Below are 18513 nucleotides of genomic sequence, written 5' to 3'. Positions count from 1 at the left end.
TCATATTGTTCTTTTACACTTGGATTTCAGGACATTACTTAAACAAAAGCCCACCTGAGAGCTGCCTCCTTTCTTGTGGGTAAATATAGCAGCAGGATCAAGAGCTGACTTACTTATTTTGTTTTCCTCTTTGTAACTTTAATCATACTCCCTGCAGGACGATCTTAGTCCTCAGAGATGTCAGGAATGCACATTCATAAAGGGAAAAATAATTATGCATCTTTTCTCCCCTCCCCCATACCAATTTCTCATAGCTATTTTTGAAACCTCAAATAAAATAAATCAATTCCTCAATTTCACCACACAATTTATTATCATTTTCATCATGAAATAACATTACCTCACAAATTGAACATGCCCAAAAACATATCTCTTGGTTTGTTTTTGGTTTTTTTGTCATCCTTTCCTCCTGCAAACCACATTTACTAACACCAGATCTTAATTTCCATCTTAAAATATTAGATGTTATTCTGTTTGTCTATAGTTGTATAGCAAACAACTCCAAAACTGAGTAGCTAAAAACAAACATTTTATTATATCTCACAGTATTATGGATTACTAATTGAGCAATGCTTGGCTGAGTCATCCTTCTGGTCCACTCCACATCGACTATAGCTGGTGTGGAGGATCCAAGATGGCATCATTCACATGACTGCACCTGTGCCTACAATGCTGGCCTCTCCAACATACTGGTCTAAGAGTACTCAGACTTCTTAGGCTCAGGTATCCCAGAGACAGTGCTGCAAGTGGCCTCATGTGGCACCTCCCAGGCTTCTTACAAACTAGCCCCAGAATTCCCAGAATGTCATTTTCACTACATCCTGTTGATCGACCAAGTCACTAAGGCCAGATCAAATTCAAGGGGAGGGAAATTAGAATCCAACCTTCAATGGAAGAAATAGCAAAGAATTGTTTTGGTATGTCTCTTAAATCTCTGTTAATCTATATTGCCTCCACTTTCTGTTTTCTTTGCAATTGGTTTATTGAAGAAACTGGTCTTTGCCTTGTCATCTTTCCCACATTCTAAACTTGGTTAGTTGCATCCAATCTGCATGGTGTCATTTAACATGTTTCTTTGGTCCCTGTTTCCTGTAAATGGGAAGTAGAAGAAGAGGCTTGATCAGATTCATGTTCTTTTTTATGCTATAGTATACACACATGCACACACACACACACACTATAGAATATATGCTACAATATGTGTAATACGTTCATAATAACAATGCCAATGTTCTTAATAATATAATTACTACAAACAATTCTTTTTCTTTCCTTCTTTTTTCCCCCATCCTTTTGTCCTTCAAACATATCCCACTGGTGAGGAACAGTCTAATTACTATGTTTTAAATTTCACTTCAAAAAATCCTAGCGGTTATGTCACGAATTCAATAGACAGGTGGGTTCACTTGTTCTACTTTGTTTCATATAAAACTTGCTTTATACATGCTTAATTTTGTTTTATAATTTTTAAAGATTTACGTGGTTTCAAACTCAAAACTACACCATAAGACATAGTCAGGAAGGGCTAGCTTTCATTGTAGCCCCTCTACCCTATTTTGTCCCCTCTTCCAATAGGTTATCATCGTTGTTGTTTTGTTTGGGTTCAGGCTTATTCTTTGTTAGATAATCATATATATGCTTCCCTCTATCTTTTTTTTTTTTTTTTTACTTCACAATAATATATCTTCATTCCTTTTCTTTTATAGTTGTATAGTACTCCACTGGGTGGATCTACCACAGTTTATTCAACCAGTCCTGTTATGATTAACTTAGCTGGGTTTTTTTCCCAGACCTTTTGTATCACAAATAGTGCTGCAATGAATAGCTTCAGTGTAAAACCAAGACTCACTACCTACTCGTCTGGTTCTCCTTTCATGGTATCAGTGTAGTTATGAATTGCTTAGGATAAAAAGAAGAATCCTTGCTACTAGACACAGTCAGATATTTCTTTCAAGGGTTCCCATCAAGAGAAAAGTATAAAATGGAGTGACCAATCTTCATAAATAACAGCTGTGGCTGATCATTATAAAAATGGCCCCAATAAATCACTGATCCCTGGGTCCAAGCCCCATTACAATGTGACATTGAAACTTCCCAAGCGGTTTATTTCTCCACACTTTTAAGTCTGTGTTGGAGATAGCACACAAGTTCCAAACCTTTGCAACTTCCAACTCAAGAGATTGTGCAGCTTCCACTTTCATATTGAGACCCCCACACTATGAACAATCCCAGGAGAATCCTGATGATGGGCAGCACCACTGCCAGGCATGCCAGTGAAGCCACTCAGCACCTTCCAAACCCACTCAAATCATCAGATAACTGAAGCACATGAGTGGTTCCAGGAAAGACCTGTGAAATAACCACTCACATTGCCAACCTATACAACCATATGAGGTAATAAATTTTAGTTCTAAGCCAATAAGTATTGTGATGGTTTGTCATGAAATAACTTTCATGGGCTATTTGTTAAATAATAGCCTTCTCTGCAGAAGAATAGCCCCACACTTCAATAAATCTATCAAAAGCAACTAAACAGAAAGCTTTCATTCTAATGGAATACCTTGGAAATATCTCTTGAGCAAGATAATCCTTGCCCTACACAGGAAACAGCAGATGTTGGCGAGGATGCAAATAAAGGGGAACGCTTACACTGTTGGTGGGAATGCAAACTGGTGCAGCCACTCTGGAAAAACAGTGTGGAGATTCCTGAAAAAATTAAAAATAGAACTACCCAACCACCCAGCAATCGCACCACTAGGTATTTACCCAAAGGACACAAAAATACTGATTCAAAGGAGTACATGCACCCCAAAGTTTATAGCAGCATTATCATCGATAGCCAAGTTATGGAAAGATCTCAAATGGCCACTGACTGATAAATGGCCCAAATGGCCATTACTCAGCCATCAAAAAGAATGAAATAAAAGAATGAAATCACTAAATTCTAAATTCTACACGTGAAACCAATTTTTACCATATATGTTAACTAACCAGAATTTAAATAAAAACTTGAAATAAAAAAATAAAAGATGATCCCTTAATTAAAAAAAAAAAAAAAAAAAAAAGGCTAATCCCTGCCCTGCCTATTTCAACTGAGATAATGGATGTGAAAGCACTTTGCAAACTGGAACGCATCCTACCAGTGTCTGTCCAATGTTTTTAAGGTTTATTTATTTTTGAGAGAGAAAGAGTGCAAGTGGGGGAGGGGCAAAAAGAGAGGAGGACAGAGGATCCCAAGCAGTCTCTGCAGCAAGCCTGATGCAGGCTCAAACCCACGAACTCACGAACCATGGGAACCACCTGAGCCAAACCACCTGAGTCGAAGTTGGACGCTCAACAGACTGAGCCACCCAGGAGCCCTGTCCAATTTTTTTTTAATGCTGTGAGCTTTCCAGAATATTGCTAAACCAGGGCAGCAAGCAGTACCATAAAAGCAACATTAGACTCTCCTACCCTAGACAATCACTAAGTCAGTGTTTCCTATACTGTGCCCTTCATCCCCTGCTTGTTATCAATGATTGGTTGCTCAGGTGATCCCTAGTGATTTCAAAAGAAAAGAGAGCTGAAACAATTTTGTGGGAATATATTCCATAAATTTTAAATTAAAAATTAAATATGACTTTCACAGAAATCACAATTTAGTCTTTTTTTTTGACAGAGAGATAGAGAGTGAGCACAAACAAGGGGTGCAAGTGGGGGTGGGGAGGAGGGGGAGAGAGAGAATCTTAAGTAGGCTCCATGTGGGGATTGGTCTCATGACCCTGAGATCATGACCTGAGCTGAAATCAAGTTGGCAGCTTAACTGACTGAGTCACCCAGGCACCCCTCAATTTATTCTTTATCATCACATCCTAGTTATTACACATGTATTATAATATGTTTGTTCTGAATATGTTTGTTCTAATTAAATTATGTGACCATTCAGTTAAGAGAGGTGCTTTTCACCTCATTTTTATATAATTTACACATTACAGGTTTTGCTGGTAACATTTTCACTCTCTTCATTATTAATACAGTACATCTGGATGTTAAATCTATGAAAGCAGATCAATAGCTTCAAAGCAGTTTTTGTAGTATTAAATTAGTGAGGAAATGTAAAAAACATTATAAATGTATGTTATGTATAGTGAATAAGACAAATGAAAATATAAAATGTATATGCTGGCATAAATATATCTATAAGCATAATAATTTATAAAAGCATGGCAAAAGAAAAGAAAAAGGAAGAAGAAATTTGGAAGCTAGCTGATTTGGAAACTAGCTGACCAGGAAAGCTTCAGTATTTAAGAAAGCAAGAGTGAGGAGAGGTACTGAAAATAGGAGAATTGGTTGAAAGCCTGTGTAAGAAGCAGTTAGGTTCTAAGATCCCTTCCCCAACCCATGCAGCCACATAACAACATCTCTCCTAATTGGATTTGAAAACAAGATTTTTATTTCTATGAAACTGAACCATAATGGTTCTAGTCTAGGAGATTCCATGCGCAATGGAGAGGGAGCAATGAGACATTGTACTGAAAACAGAGGATTAAATGAGGTTCTGCATTATGAATTATGACCTTCAACCTTTTCAGTCAGTTTCTAGAATGTTTGCAGCAAGTTACCTACTCAATCAGGAAATTGGAGTTGTCTTCTCTGTGCAGTTACCAGCACAAGAGAAAAAGTTGGGTGGCCTTCCAGTAAGCTTTTTAGTTATCCACTCTTAAACATAAATTGTCATGCAAGGTTCATCAAATATTTGGGCAATGTCCTCAACATGGATGGCAGAGACAAACAAACAAAAACAAAACAAAACAAAAGCAAAAACCTTGGGAGATGAGAATCCCAGAGGAAACTGACAATGCAAAAAACAAAAGAAAACTCCCTATAAATTATAATTTAAAGAGATAAAATAACATTAAAAAGATAAGAGAAAATATTGCAGTCATGAAACAAGAATTAGATGCTACCAAAAAAAGGAAACGGTATCAAAAAATAAAGAGCTCTTAGAAACTTGTGGTAATACATTTTAAAAAGTCAAGAGAAGAATTGGAAGATAAAGTTGAGGAAATATCCTAGAAAAAACAAAAAGTCAAAGAGATGTTCAATATTTAGCCTAAAGAAATTTCAGAAAAGAGAATAGATAAGTCAGAGAAGAAAATATTGTGAAAGAAATTAAAGAAGGAAATTTTGTAGAATTATAAGATATGCATTTCCAGAATAAAAGAACCCCCTAAATGCCTGGCAAACTTAATGAAAAAAGACTCACACCAAAGCATATTATAAATTTTTAGAATATCAAGGAATAAAGGACTCTAGAGAAAAATTACCATCATGAACAAAAAATGAAAATAAAAATGGAATCAGAACACCATCAGATTTCTCATTAACAATAGTTGGAAAACAATGGAGCAATGAACTTAAAAATCTGAAAGAAAATTATTTCCTACTTAGAATTCTATACCAAACCCAATGGTCACTCAAGCATAAGCAGAGCATAGCCACATTTTCAGATACAATATCTTATAAAATTATCTCTCAAGAAACTTTTCTCAGGGAACCAAGAATAATGTACTCCATTAAGAAATAGAAGAAAAGAGTATCCAGAAAACAGGAGATCCATCATGAGATAGAATCAAATAGAATTCCCTGGATGATGACCAAGAAAATATCACAACAATAACCATATAGAGACTGAGGGATGACAATCAATCCAAATCTAAACAGGAAAATGGAGAATTCCTGGAGAAGGAGGGGATGTCTCAAAACAAATAAATGGAAATGATAGATATACTTATGTGTTTGACCATAATGGTAGGAGGTGGCAGATACCCTTGCTGCTCTCAATATCCTACCCTTATTCTTATCCTTACCTGACAGGGCCCACCTACTTCTGTGGAGGCTGAATATGACAGACAATTGCACTTCCCTTGTAACTACAGCATGGACTCGAGATCCAATCTTGGCCAATGAGACATTAAGAGAAATCTATTCTTGGAATTCAAGGAAAGTACCCCCTTACCTACATATCAAAAAGAGAGATAAAAGGAGAGAAAAGAAAGAGGAGAAGAAATGTTCTCCATCCTGCCTTTGTTCATATGCAAATGATATTTGGAGCTGTGGCAGCCATCTTATAACCATGAAGGGGCAAGCCAAAAAAACAAAAAAAATCAACATGCTGAGGTTGGCAGACCAGAAATGTGAAAAGCACCTGAATCCTCAATGATATTATAATGTCACTGCATTAACTAACCCCAGAACTCTCTATCTGCAGACTTCTTGAAGGGTGAAATAATAAACCTCTTTTGTTTAGGCTACTTTTAGCTGGGCATAATGCTACTTGCATTCAAAAGCATTCTAAATTCTATAAGAAGGTGTTACCATTCTGTTAACCTGTTTAGGGAAGAATTAGTGAAATGTATATAGAAAACTAAGTCCCCCTCCACCAAAATAAGGCAGTTATTAACATAGGGTAAAACAAAAGCTGTACAAGAAATTTCAATAAAATGTAAATGAGCTGTGAAGAATATTTACTAATAATAGAATAATCATTGAATATTAATTAAACTAAACTTTGTGCTAGAACTATATCAAGGGAGGACTGGAAAACAGATGGAAAAGATATTAAGTGTTCTATAACCAATAGTTTCAGGGAAGGCAGCCTTTTGAGGGATAACACGGAAGATAAAAGGGAGAGAAATCCGAATTGGACAAGGAGAGCCTTCAGATTCCAATGCATATCTGAGACTTCTGAAAGGAAAGGAAAGAAGAGGCCAAATCCAGCAGGGAGGGCCTCAGACAGTTCCGTAGATCTGACAGAAGTATCTGCAAGCCCAGAGACGTCTGCTGCAAAGAGGACTCATTAAAGGAGCACTGCACTAGGCAGAAGTAGCTAGGTTTTTGCATCACCACTTCAAGCAGTTGTCTGAAGGGGTCGCCTCAATGAGAGCATGATCTCAGCTTAGAAGTAGAAGCTTGGGGTGCCTGGGTGGCTCAGTCGGTTAAGTGGTCGGTCGACTTTGACTCAGGTCTCATGGTTTGTGAGTTCAAGCCCAGTGTCAGGTTCTGTGCTGACAGCTCAGAGCCTGGAGCCTGCTTCAGATTCTGTGTGTCCCTCTCTCTCTGCCCTCCCCTGCTCACACTCTGTCTCTGTCTCTCTCAAAAAATAAAAATAAACATTAAAAAAAAAGGAACAAATGAGAAAAATTACACGTCCCTGCATGTGGAATCTTCTTTGGTTCAGACTTCATTCAAATACCTGATTGCATACCCCTCTTAGAGACTTAAGTTGAATCAATGCGAAGCAATATCCATCAGGGCAGAGCATAAGGCTGCTCTGAGCCCACGGAGGTTTATACCAGAATGTGACAAGTGCCAACACTGGAGACACGCAGGGTCTCAGCAAGGCCGGGTAACTTGAGCAGCCCTCAGCCTAATATCCGGTACGCCAGACAGAAATGCTTAAAGACCTAGATCCTATTATATGAGGTTGAATTCATTCAATTAAACAGCTTAAGCAGCTCGGATCAGCCGCTGGAACCCTTCTCTGCGGAGTGCTAAAACAATGGCCTAAGGGGCAGCTGAAGTTTGTTTTCTCTTGTGTGAGGCCAGCTGGAGTTGCCTAGCACATGGCCAAACTGGGGAGGGCCAACACGACATAATTGCATTAAACCTGCCTGTTCTTTCCGGAAAGCATTTCCTGACAGCACCAAGGAGGAAATGAATAAAGGGGGAGCTTTTAAGTCTTAGGATACCACCCTATCTTTCAATCTCCCTCCCCCAATCCCTCAAAATCACTTTTATGAAAAGAGAACCTGAATTTAGACTCCCCTACCTAAACACTTGTTTTGCTATATTATGCTTGGTCTTTCCTCATTATTGTTACAGTGACTTTTGTTGGGCACAGCATTAGGGGCAGCTGAAAATAAACTAGGGTATAGGTCTATAAGGTAGAATAAGGTATCACTAATTCCACTGCACTTTCTGAGAATCCTATTCTGCTTTCAAATCCATATTAAATGTTAACCTTTCTCTCAAAAAGCCCTCCCAGGTCTTTGTTACCACCAACTCAGGCTGCCATATCTCTCTCCCTCCTGCTTTCCTGATGCTTTACCTCAGTCTCTTTAATGACACTTTTTTATTCATCCACCCATTCACTCAACAAGCATTTACTGAGTTCCCACTGTACATCTGAAGTATACTGGGCACCTTCATTATTCATTTAACCTTCACAATAACGCTTTCAGGTAGTTAATATCATCCCCATTGTACTGAAGATACCTAAACTCACAGAGCTTAGGCACTTGTTGATGGTCAAGGAGCTGGTACGGTCAGCGTTTAGCTTCAAATATAAGTCCAGTGTCTCCATGCCCAGTCTTCCATATATCAACTATTTGTGTACTTGTCTATCTCTGTCCCTTAAGAAATATCTATTGGGGGGCATGTGGGTGGCTCAGTCAGTGAAGCATCTGATGATTCATGGGTTCAAGCCCTGCATCAGGCTCCTTGCTGACAGTGCAGAGCCTACTTGGGATTTTCTGTCTCTTCCTCTCTCTCTGCCTCTCCCCTACTCTCTTTCTCTCAAAATAAGTAAACTTAAAAAAAAAAAAAAGAAATATCTATTGGGACCTACTATGTGGTAGGCACCATCCTAAGCACCAAAGATACACATGTAATTAAGTCCTGGTCCTAAGAAGACAGATATATTCCCAATGATTTATTTTAGTCCAACAGTCATGTCAATTTATTCATTCAGCAGACATTTGCTGAGCACCTGCAATATCCTAGGTACACCACGCTCTAGACATGGAGAAATGCCAGACATGTTTTCTGTCCTCAGGACAGCGTTCGAATAAAGGCACATGGAGCACAGAAGGGGGAGAAGCCTTCATAAAGAACATGCCGTTGAGTTGTGCTGTAAAAGATAAGGAGAGTTTTGGTAAATAAAAGTTTTTAAAAAGGTGGTGGGAAGGGCATCCTACAGAGAGCCTCGTGAGCCAGGACACAGAGGTATAAAAGTGCAGGGTAGTGTCAGGGTAACTGCAGGAGTACCATGTCGTTGGAATATAGGGTGTGAGACAGGGAGTAGAGAGAGACAAGACCAGAAAGGGTGCCTCAAATGCTATACAGAGGAGCTTAGATTTGATCTTAGGAAAATGGAGAGAACCACCGGAGATTTCTGAGCAGAGGAGCTTATTTATCTTTGTGTTCCATGGCATGTGGCAAACCGCCTCATCCGCGGTAGCAGTTTTTAGCCTCTGTCACTTTCCTGGCACCAGAGAAGACTTTGGCCCCCAACCTGATGCCATGCTCTGTTTACAGAAGAAAAATAATGCCCATGCTCTTGCGTATAGCAATTTCCTTGCCAGCGCCTCTGCCAAGTCATCCCAGGTCTGAGAGCAATCTTTTTCTTTTATCCAAGGCCAAATTGCTGACTCCATGTTGTTGTCACTGCTACAGACTCTGCTAATTTCTCCTTGGCGAACTGAAGCTGGTCCAGTAGAAGCTCTAGACTGGGAGATTTAAGGAACCAGTGTCCTGATCCCTGCTTCACAACTACCTAGAGTGTTACCTTGGCCTGTCTCCCATCTATAAAATGGATAGATGATCTCGACATTCTCTTCCAGACTTGAGAATCTTGCCAACATACCTTCAGTGGGGCCAGATGGTAGCTATATCTACAACATTCTGTTTTACCATGCAGCAGAATAATTTTCTGTGGTTGTAATTTGTTTTATTCTCTCTGTACTTTGCCTTACATGTCCAACCACCACGAACTAACTCTGTGCCCTTTCTAGAAAGGTTGCTAGGGACATTTGCACCTATGCCTCAGGAGAGTTTTGTGTTGCCAAGCTAGAAGCAGAAGTCGCTAAAGAAAACCCTCTGCGTCAGTCTTTTTTTTTTTTCCTCTTTATTTGAGAGAGAGAGAAAGAGAGAGAGAGAGAGAGAGAGAGAGAGAGCATGAGTGGGGTAGAGGGGCAGAGGGAGAGAAAGAAAGAGAGAGAATCTTAAGCAGGACCCATGCTCAGCACAGAGCCCAATCTGGGGCTCGATCCCATGACTCTGGGATCATGGCCCTAGCTGAAACCAAGAGTTGGCTGCTCAACCAAATGAGCCACCCAGGCGTCCCTCTACCAGTCTGTTTTGAAAGCCTAAATGCACTGAGGATATTAGGTTATTTTTTCCAAAATAGGGCCCAGAGAGAAAGGAGCACTCTTCAGAAGAGAGAGGCAGGAATGGCAAGGTTGAGAATTTCTGTCTTAGTATGACTGATTTTCCAAGGGAGTACATTTTTGAAAATAACTTTTTTAAATGTTTATTTTGACAGAGAGACAGAGCATGAGTGGGGGAGGGGCAGAGCAAGAGGGAGACACAGAATCTGAAGCAGGCTCCAGGCCCTGAGCTGTCAGCAGCACAGAGCCCAACTCAGGGCTCGAACTCACAAACCATGAGATCATGACCTGAGCCAAAGTCGGAAGCTCAACCAACTGAGCCACCCAAGAGCCCCCACATTTTTGAGAATAAAAGGTAAAATTGCTTATCACTAATTACACTGGAAGCAAGGCATAAACCAGGATGGTCATAGGCAAACTTCATGGTGCAGTCACTCTATACCATCATTAAATCCAAGAATTGTGGCATCAAGACTCACTGTTTGAAAGACATCACTAACCAATCATCACATTCTTTCTGCCTAGCCCAGATGAGCTTAGAACCCTTCTCAAAATAGTACTCCTGACACTACTAATCTATCAGTTTTGGCCCTTGAGTTGAAATCTTTTTATCACAGGTAACTTTGTAATAAAAATCATACAAAGTGGAAATCATGGTACTCTGCCCAGATCCCTTCTGGGAGCTGATGAACCCATCCCCCAGCAGCTGACTCTATTGTCTACTAATGGCTGACAGCCCTAGCCCTTATCAAGCATTGCCCACTGCTGAGGGAATTGCCTTGCTCAAGGTCATATCCTTCCCCAGGTGCACCAGAGACCAATGACTGGCAGATGGAGGGCTACAAAGGCCAGAACCCCCACCTTGCTTCAGTTTGAGTCAAGTGTGAAAGGCCATCCTAGGTCCAGAGCTTTCCACAAGATCAGCTGAGGCTGATAGCAGGTCACCTTCTTCTGCACAATCTTGACTTTCTCACTTCCTACAGGTGTATCTACGGAGAGCCCCCTCAATCAACCTTCTGAGCACAACTCTCCATCTCAAGGTCTGTTTCTAGGGATCCTTATCTGAGGAACCAAACTACCTTCTGTGCTGTTAGTAAGAAGTAAACCCCAAGGTTAACTTTTTAATTTGTATCTTAGTAAAATGGGTCAGTTAGCATTTATTTCTTATTTCCATATTTCATTGATCTTAATTTAAAAGCTTCCCTAGAAAATACATGCCCCTTCACTCTCTACAATCAGAAAAGTGTGAGTTCTCCTCTTCTCTGGTCTCTAGAGGAGGAGATAGGGTTGCTATGTGGTTCTATAACAGTAAAGTGGAACAAACACTTTTAGGAAGACAGGAGACCAGGATTTTAGTTCTGGCTTTGCCAATAACTCACTATGATGTGGGAAAATCATTCCCTCTATCTAGGTGGTTCCAAATTTACTTGTCGATAAAATATAAGTCTTGTCATAAAAGTTACACAAAACTTGGAAATGAAGTAGAAATGTGAGTCCTACATTCTTTCACTGTTACGCAGGCACAAAGACCACCCAGAGATTGTCTAGAATAATGAATTTAATTTTTCTCACAGTTTGTTATTAGTTGAAGTTTCCAGATTTAGTAAAACTACTTATCACCTGGTAGAATTTTGCCCAGTAGATATGCAAATTTCTATCCATGGAACCACAGAGACCTATAGCCCAGCTTTTATGCAAACTCACCCTAATATTGTAATAATATATACCTGGCTTTTTAAATGTTCTTTGAACCAACCATAACATCTTAATGGCTTCTTTACTAATTCATAAATTAAATAGACTCTCTTACCTGTGGTTCATTTATATTTGCCTGAGAATCATGATTTTACCTTTTTAAAAATTATACTTCAACAGGCTTGATCTGCTCCATGATGCTGAAAGAAAACGAATCTACACACCCATTTTGAGAATCAGGGGATCTCATAGTATCTACACAAAAGCATCCAGGACTTCTTTCTGCAGAAATCCTCTGGACTGTGTTACCCTTAGGAGAGTAGTCAGCAGCACCAGAGCCACCATCAGTTGACTACTGTGCAGCTAGGGTAGAGGCTGGGAAAAGAGCAGCCCAGCCAAGGCTTAGTGACAGGGACTTTCCCAAGGTTTCCCAAGGTCTGAAAGGTATGCAAGTTATATATACTCAGAGTTAGGACTTAAACCCAGGCCTGTCTAGCAGTATGGGAAGCCCATTACTACCACTGCTCATATTTTCATGCCATAGCTCATCTGCCTGCAATCCCAATGTATACCACATATGCCTAGCACAAAGTAGGCAATCAATGTATATCCCACGCAATTAAAAATTTTTAACTCTTCCTAGTGACTAGAACTTGGATATTTCCAAAGGACAAAATCTATTGATGAGCCTCCCTTCAGACCACTAGAAAAGACAGACACTTGGGAGCCAGACAGGCCTACATTCCACCTCCTCATTGCCACTTAGTGGCTAATTAGTACTGCCACCTTGAACCAGAAATAAAGCACCATGAGCCTTTGTTTCCTCTCTTGTTACATGTAAATAATTCTCATAGGCTTCTTATGAAGATTAAAGTGGAAAAAGGAATATGAGAGCACTTAGCACAAGACCTAGCCCAAAGGTGCCTCCACCCACAATATTGGATCATCCCCTCTCAGAAGACCCTGGAAGGCTTTGAGGCCTTGGCTGGGCTGCCGTTTCTACCAGCCCCCACTCCAGGCACACAGTGATCAAGGGATGGGAAAATCCCTCTGTTCAAACAGGTGTCACTGTTCTAAACCTACAGTCTCATTTCCTGATCGTGTCTTAATCTGCTCGTCGGTGGTGAAAGTTGATTTCTTGCACATTCTTATATCAGTGGGAATTTCTGCCCTTGGCTGACAGGCATTATGGGCTGGCTTTGACATACAGCCCTACAGGGCCTGAACAGCCTCTATTCTTTCCCAGTCCTGAAAGGGAGCTTTGTGCCAAGGATTCATTAAACTGCACTGCACAGCCCCTTCATAAATGGGGCTCAATAATGAACAGTCGATTTAACTGGAAAAGCTGCTGGAGCTGTTAAATTAAAGGGAAATAAAGTGCATTTTAGACTCAGTCTGCCAGAAGAAATGGTGACCTAAAAGGAAAATCTTCATTTTTATTGAATTGAAGTTTTTAAAAAGTTTAAAATGTCCAGGAAGCTTCCTTGTGACAGGCAATGAGACATAAAAGCTCAGAATGCAGGCTTGAGATAGTGGTGCTTTTTATTCACCATCCCTGAGTCTCAGGCTCTTAAATGGTGCAAAGGAATGATCTCATTTTGAGAAGAAAATATGAAAAGACTCTGTAATATGCCACAAGAAGTGTTTTTGTTTTTGTTTTTGTTTTTAACTTTAAAAAGTATTTTAAGACCAGGCTCTCTCTTTCACTCTTGGAACATTCAAAGGACCAGGAGCCATTCTTTTCAATTTTTCTGCTCTCTTTCAGGGATAAGAAATTTCTCTGGGAGGAATCCAATTGTTTGTCCTCACACTACACCTCAGAGTTTTGTTTGGTTTAAGTATTGTGCTCTGATGTCTGACTGAGTAGTCTCTCTTTTAAATCTGAGATTTTCACAAGTATGCGTAAGTGCTCCAAAGAACTTTCTTCTCTATTTATTTTTCTGAGTTATATAACTTCCTGGCATGGTGACAGAGAATATCTACTAACATACGCTGGAATGTTGTTTCCAATAACTCTCAGGTGCAAGAAGCAAAAGCCACTGTGCTTTGGCAGATAGAATAACCATATGGTGATCTTAGCTTTTCTCTGCCACGCTGTTGTGACCTGGGAATTCTTCTTAACATGCTTCCCTATGCTTCGTGTTTTCAAATCTTTACATAGAATCTGCTCCTGGGCATGTTACAGGCTTCAGTACCCTAGTCAAGGCCTTTTCTGGTTTTCATCGTTAAGCATCATTTGACCATCAAAACCAACAGTCAGTCATCACAGGGAATTTTAAAGAGAAATCTGAAAAGCAATGTGAAATAAATAAAGGCCAACTTCCAGCCTTACTGTTCAGGGTCACTGGAATCAAAACACAGATTTTCAGTTGCAAAGCTGTATAGAAAGGGCAAAACTTCCTTTTTAAGAAGTTATCTGCTCTTTTTCTGAAACCTACTTTTTCATTTAAATTCTAAGCCATCGATTTAATTTTTTAGGATTCTGCAATAGGCGATTCAAAGCCACCTTGAGAGAATATCCTGAAGTTGAAAAAATATATCTGTGCATGTTTTTATTTTAAATGGTAACTATGGTGACCCAATAAGTAGTATTTTTTTATTCTTTGTTCATCTACCACTAATGAGTCACAATCAACCAGTGCAAATCATAGGCTCTCCACACCATGAAATTCTGGATTCATAATAAAACTGCTGTTATTTTAACAAATTCTAGGATGAACTTTGTCCATTATGAGCCCTGATGGTTATTAGGGTCTACACCTGCATCAGGACAATTTCATTCACCTTCCACTAAAGATTACCGCACTCCAAAATGGCTACGCCATCCTGTGTGGATTGTGTGGCTTGATTGCATTTTGACAATTAGCATTGGGATAACTATTCATTAGAAAATTCATATTAGACTAGTCCATATTTTACATATGGCATCAGTCATTCAAACACACTCTTCTAGTCATGACTTATTCCTACACAAGCAATCATTAGCCTATTCAAAACATATTTAGCTTGAAAATGGGAGATAAGAGGATTTTCTGAATCTGCACAGATTTGACTACAGCCAGATTGCAAGTTAAGGAGAATGTTAATATATTACAGCTTATCTAAAGGAAAATGACTGGGAAGGCAATGGTGATCAAAACCAAAGCACAGGAGGAAGTATGCTTTTATAGGATTCAGAACACTTATTAATTCATTACTCTATTCATTTTAATGAATAAAATCTTATGTGGTTTTTTTTCCTGCCAGTGCATACTTTTTCTGAGGAAAGGAAAGAAGTTATTTTCAGTGCCTAACAGAAAATGTGTTAGGTAGGGGTTTAATAAATATTTGACAAGGGAATAAAAGAAAGAGGAAAAGGAAGGGAAAGGAAGGTAAGAAAAGAGAAAAAAGGGAATGTAAGACAAGGAAAGGAGGATGTTAGTCCAGGGAAAACTAGAAACAACATGATAGCTTTCTTCACATATTTAAAGTACATCATTTGGGAAAAGGATTAGATTTATTCTTTTAGAAACCAAATAATTTAACCAAGAGCTATAAGTAGAAAGTTGGAGATTTCTGGGTCCTGGGTGTAAAGAGTCACTATCCCATTCAAACAACCAAAAAGCTGAAAAAACTGAGAAATCAACAACTCTTTTTAGATCCATAAGAGAAATAAGGTCACAAGGCAAACCCCCATCCCCCAAATTGGAGGGAGAGAAAAATACAGAAAACCACATTAACTGGCACAGAAACATCCATGGGACCAGTGCTGGGGTAAGATAACCTGAACTGTTAATGCAAAATGCTGGGGGCTCAGTGTAGAAAAGCCTGAGAAATAAAAACTTCAGAGGGACCCCGTCATCATGGGATTCCCCCAAATTTTATAAGTTCCTGGAGCTCCCCCAGTTCTCACAGTAAATAACTGAGGAAAAAAATCCCCTTGTGCTTATAGGAGAGGCAGAAGAAAAGAAACCACCTTGAATTATGCCAGACCATTCTGTCCTGAAGAAGGTCTGCCCTCAGGAAAAAATATTTAACTAGAGCCTGACCTACCTGGAAAAAAGGAAATACCTAATTCCAGCTCACACTTGCCATCCTGTCCCACCTAAGAGGAGGCGGAAAACACACACACACACACACACACACACACACACACCTGCCAGGCACTTGTGAAATTTGTAGTTTGGGGCACAGACTCATAAAAAGACTAAGCCCTATTCATAGGTCTATAAAATGCTTCCCCTCCCCCCATACCTCACTATCACATTACTAAAGTCTTATTTACTTCCTTTTACCTAGTACACAATGTTCAACTATCAAGAAAAATTACAAGGCATACTAAAAGGCAAAAACACAGTTTGAAGAGACAGAGCAAGCATTAGAACCAGACTCATATTTGGCAGGGATATTGGAATTATCAGACCAGGAATTTAACTATGATTAATATGCTAAGAGATCTAATGAATGAAGTGGACAGCATGCAAGAAGAGATGGGTGATGCAAGCAGAGAGATGGAAATTCTAAGAACCAGAAAAAAATGCTAGAGATCCAAACACTGTAACAGAAATAAAGGATGTTTTTGATAGAGTTATTAGTAGACTGGACAGGCTAAGGGAAGAATCTCTAAATTTGAGAATATATCAACAGAAGCAACCAGAACTAAGACACAAAGAGAAAAAAGACTGGGGAAAAAACAGAACAGAATATCTAAGAACTGGGGCAATCACCAAAGGTATAACACAATAATATGGAAAATACCAGAAGGAGAATAAAGAGAAAAAGGGACAGAAAAAATGTTGGAAACAATGCTGCTTGAAAATTTCTCTCAAATTAATGTTAGACACCAAATCAGAGATCCAGGAAGAGCAGAGAACAGCAAGCAGGATAAATGCCAAAAAACAAACAAACCAAACACTCATTTTGGGATATCCTTTCCAAACTACAGGAAAGCAAAGATAAAGAAAAAATCCAAAGAAGCCAGAGGAAAAAACACCTTACCTTTAGAGGAGCAATGATAAAAATACATCCAACTTCTCCTTACAAACAATGCAAGCAAGAAGACAGTAGAGGGAAATATTTAAAATGTTTGAGAAAAAAAACACCAACCTAAAATTCTGTACCCTATAAACTTATCCTTCAAGTGAGGAAGAAATATAAAGACTTCCTCATACAAACAAACATTGAGGGAATTTGTTGCCAGTAGACCAACCCTGCAAAAAGTGTTAAAAGAAGTTCTTTAAAGAGAAAGAAAATTGTATAGGTCAGAAACTTGGATCTACATAAAGGAAGAGCATAAGAGAAAGAATAAAGGTTTATAAATAAATAAAGGAAAAAAAATTTTCCTTTTTGTTTTTAAATTTTTATTTTTTCTTATTCTTTTTTTGAATTTTAATGTTTATTTATTTTTGAGAGAGAGGCAGAGTGTGAGTGGGGAAGGAGCAGAGAGAGAGGGAGACACAGAATCTGAAGCAGGCTCCAGGCTCTGGGCTGTCAGTGCAAAGCTCGACGCAGGGCTCAAACTCATGCAGTGCGAGATCGTGACCTGAGCTGAAGTTGGACACTCAACTGACTGAGCCACCAAGGTGCCCCTATTTTTTTTTATTCTTAACTGAACTAACAGACAACAATTTGTTCAAAATAATAATAGCAATAATGTATCTGATTATGTATGCCTATGTATATGTATATATATATGTATACATACATATATATATATGCTTATGTATAAATGGAATGAAGGGCAGCAATGATACAAGGGACAGGAAAGGGGAGCTAGGATTAGTTTGTTATTAGAAGGTATTTGCACTATGCACAATGTAGTGTAGTGTTATGTGGAAGCAGACTTGATTAGTTGTAAATGTATGTTTCATACTCCAGGGAACCACTAAAAAAAAGTAAAAAAAAAGTATAACTGATGAGCTAAGAAAAGAGAGAAAATGGAATCATATAAAACACTCAGTTAAAACCACAAAAAGACAGAAAAAGAGTGGACCACAATAAAAAGGCGGGGGGGAGGGGGGACAAAGACTAAGGGCAACAATTAGTAAACAGCCATAAATATGGTAGATAATCCAACTATATTAATAATCACTTTGAATGACAATGGTCTAAATCCATCAATTTAAAGACAGAGATTGTCAGAGTGGATTAAAAAACAAGACCCAACTATGTTTTGTCTACATAAAGCCCACTTTAAATATAAAGCACATATAGACTGGGGTGCTTGGGTGGTTCATTTGGTTGAGTGCCTGACTCTTGATTTCAGCTCAAGACATGATCCCAGGGTCATGGGATCCAGCCCTGCATCAGACTCCATGCTGAGTGTGGAGCCTGCTTGGGATTCTCTCCTCTCTCCCTCTGCTCCCACCCTGTTTGTGCTCTCTCTCTCAATCTCCAAATAATAAAATAGAATAGAACAGAATAAAATAAAATAAAATAAAATAAAATAAAATATTAAAGCACATATAGATTAAAAGTAAGCAGATGGAGAGAAATATATCATGCTAACACTAACATAAAAAAAATGAAATTAGCTATATTAATTTCACACAGAGAAGACTGACAGGAAAGTTATCAGAGATAAATAGGGACACTATATAATGATAAAGGGGTCAATACTCCAAGAATGCATAAGTCCTTAACACATATGCACCTAACAACAGAGTGTCAAAATACATGAAGCAAAAACTGA

At 39.0% G+C, this 18513-nt stretch overlaps 1 long non-coding RNA gene across 1 annotated transcript in view; it reads right to left on the bottom strand.

The window, feature by feature from the left end:
* Positions 1 to 308: 308 nt before the first annotated feature.
* Positions 309 to 18513, bottom strand: part of LOC125147155 (uncharacterized) — a 29938-nt gene continuing 11733 nt past the window's right edge. The window contains exon 4 of the long non-coding RNA XR_007145032.1: positions 309 to 1089. This is a non-coding gene — a long non-coding RNA (uncharacterized LOC125147155). The remainder of the gene's footprint in view (positions 1090 to 18513) is intronic.

Source organism: Prionailurus viverrinus, chromosome D1 (assembly GCF_022837055.1).
Source record: "Prionailurus viverrinus isolate Anna chromosome D1, UM_Priviv_1.0, whole genome shotgun sequence".
Classification (NCBI taxonomy): Eukaryota; Metazoa; Chordata; class Mammalia; order Carnivora; family Felidae; genus Prionailurus; species Prionailurus viverrinus.
This window is presented reverse-complemented; position numbering and strand designations above follow the sequence as displayed.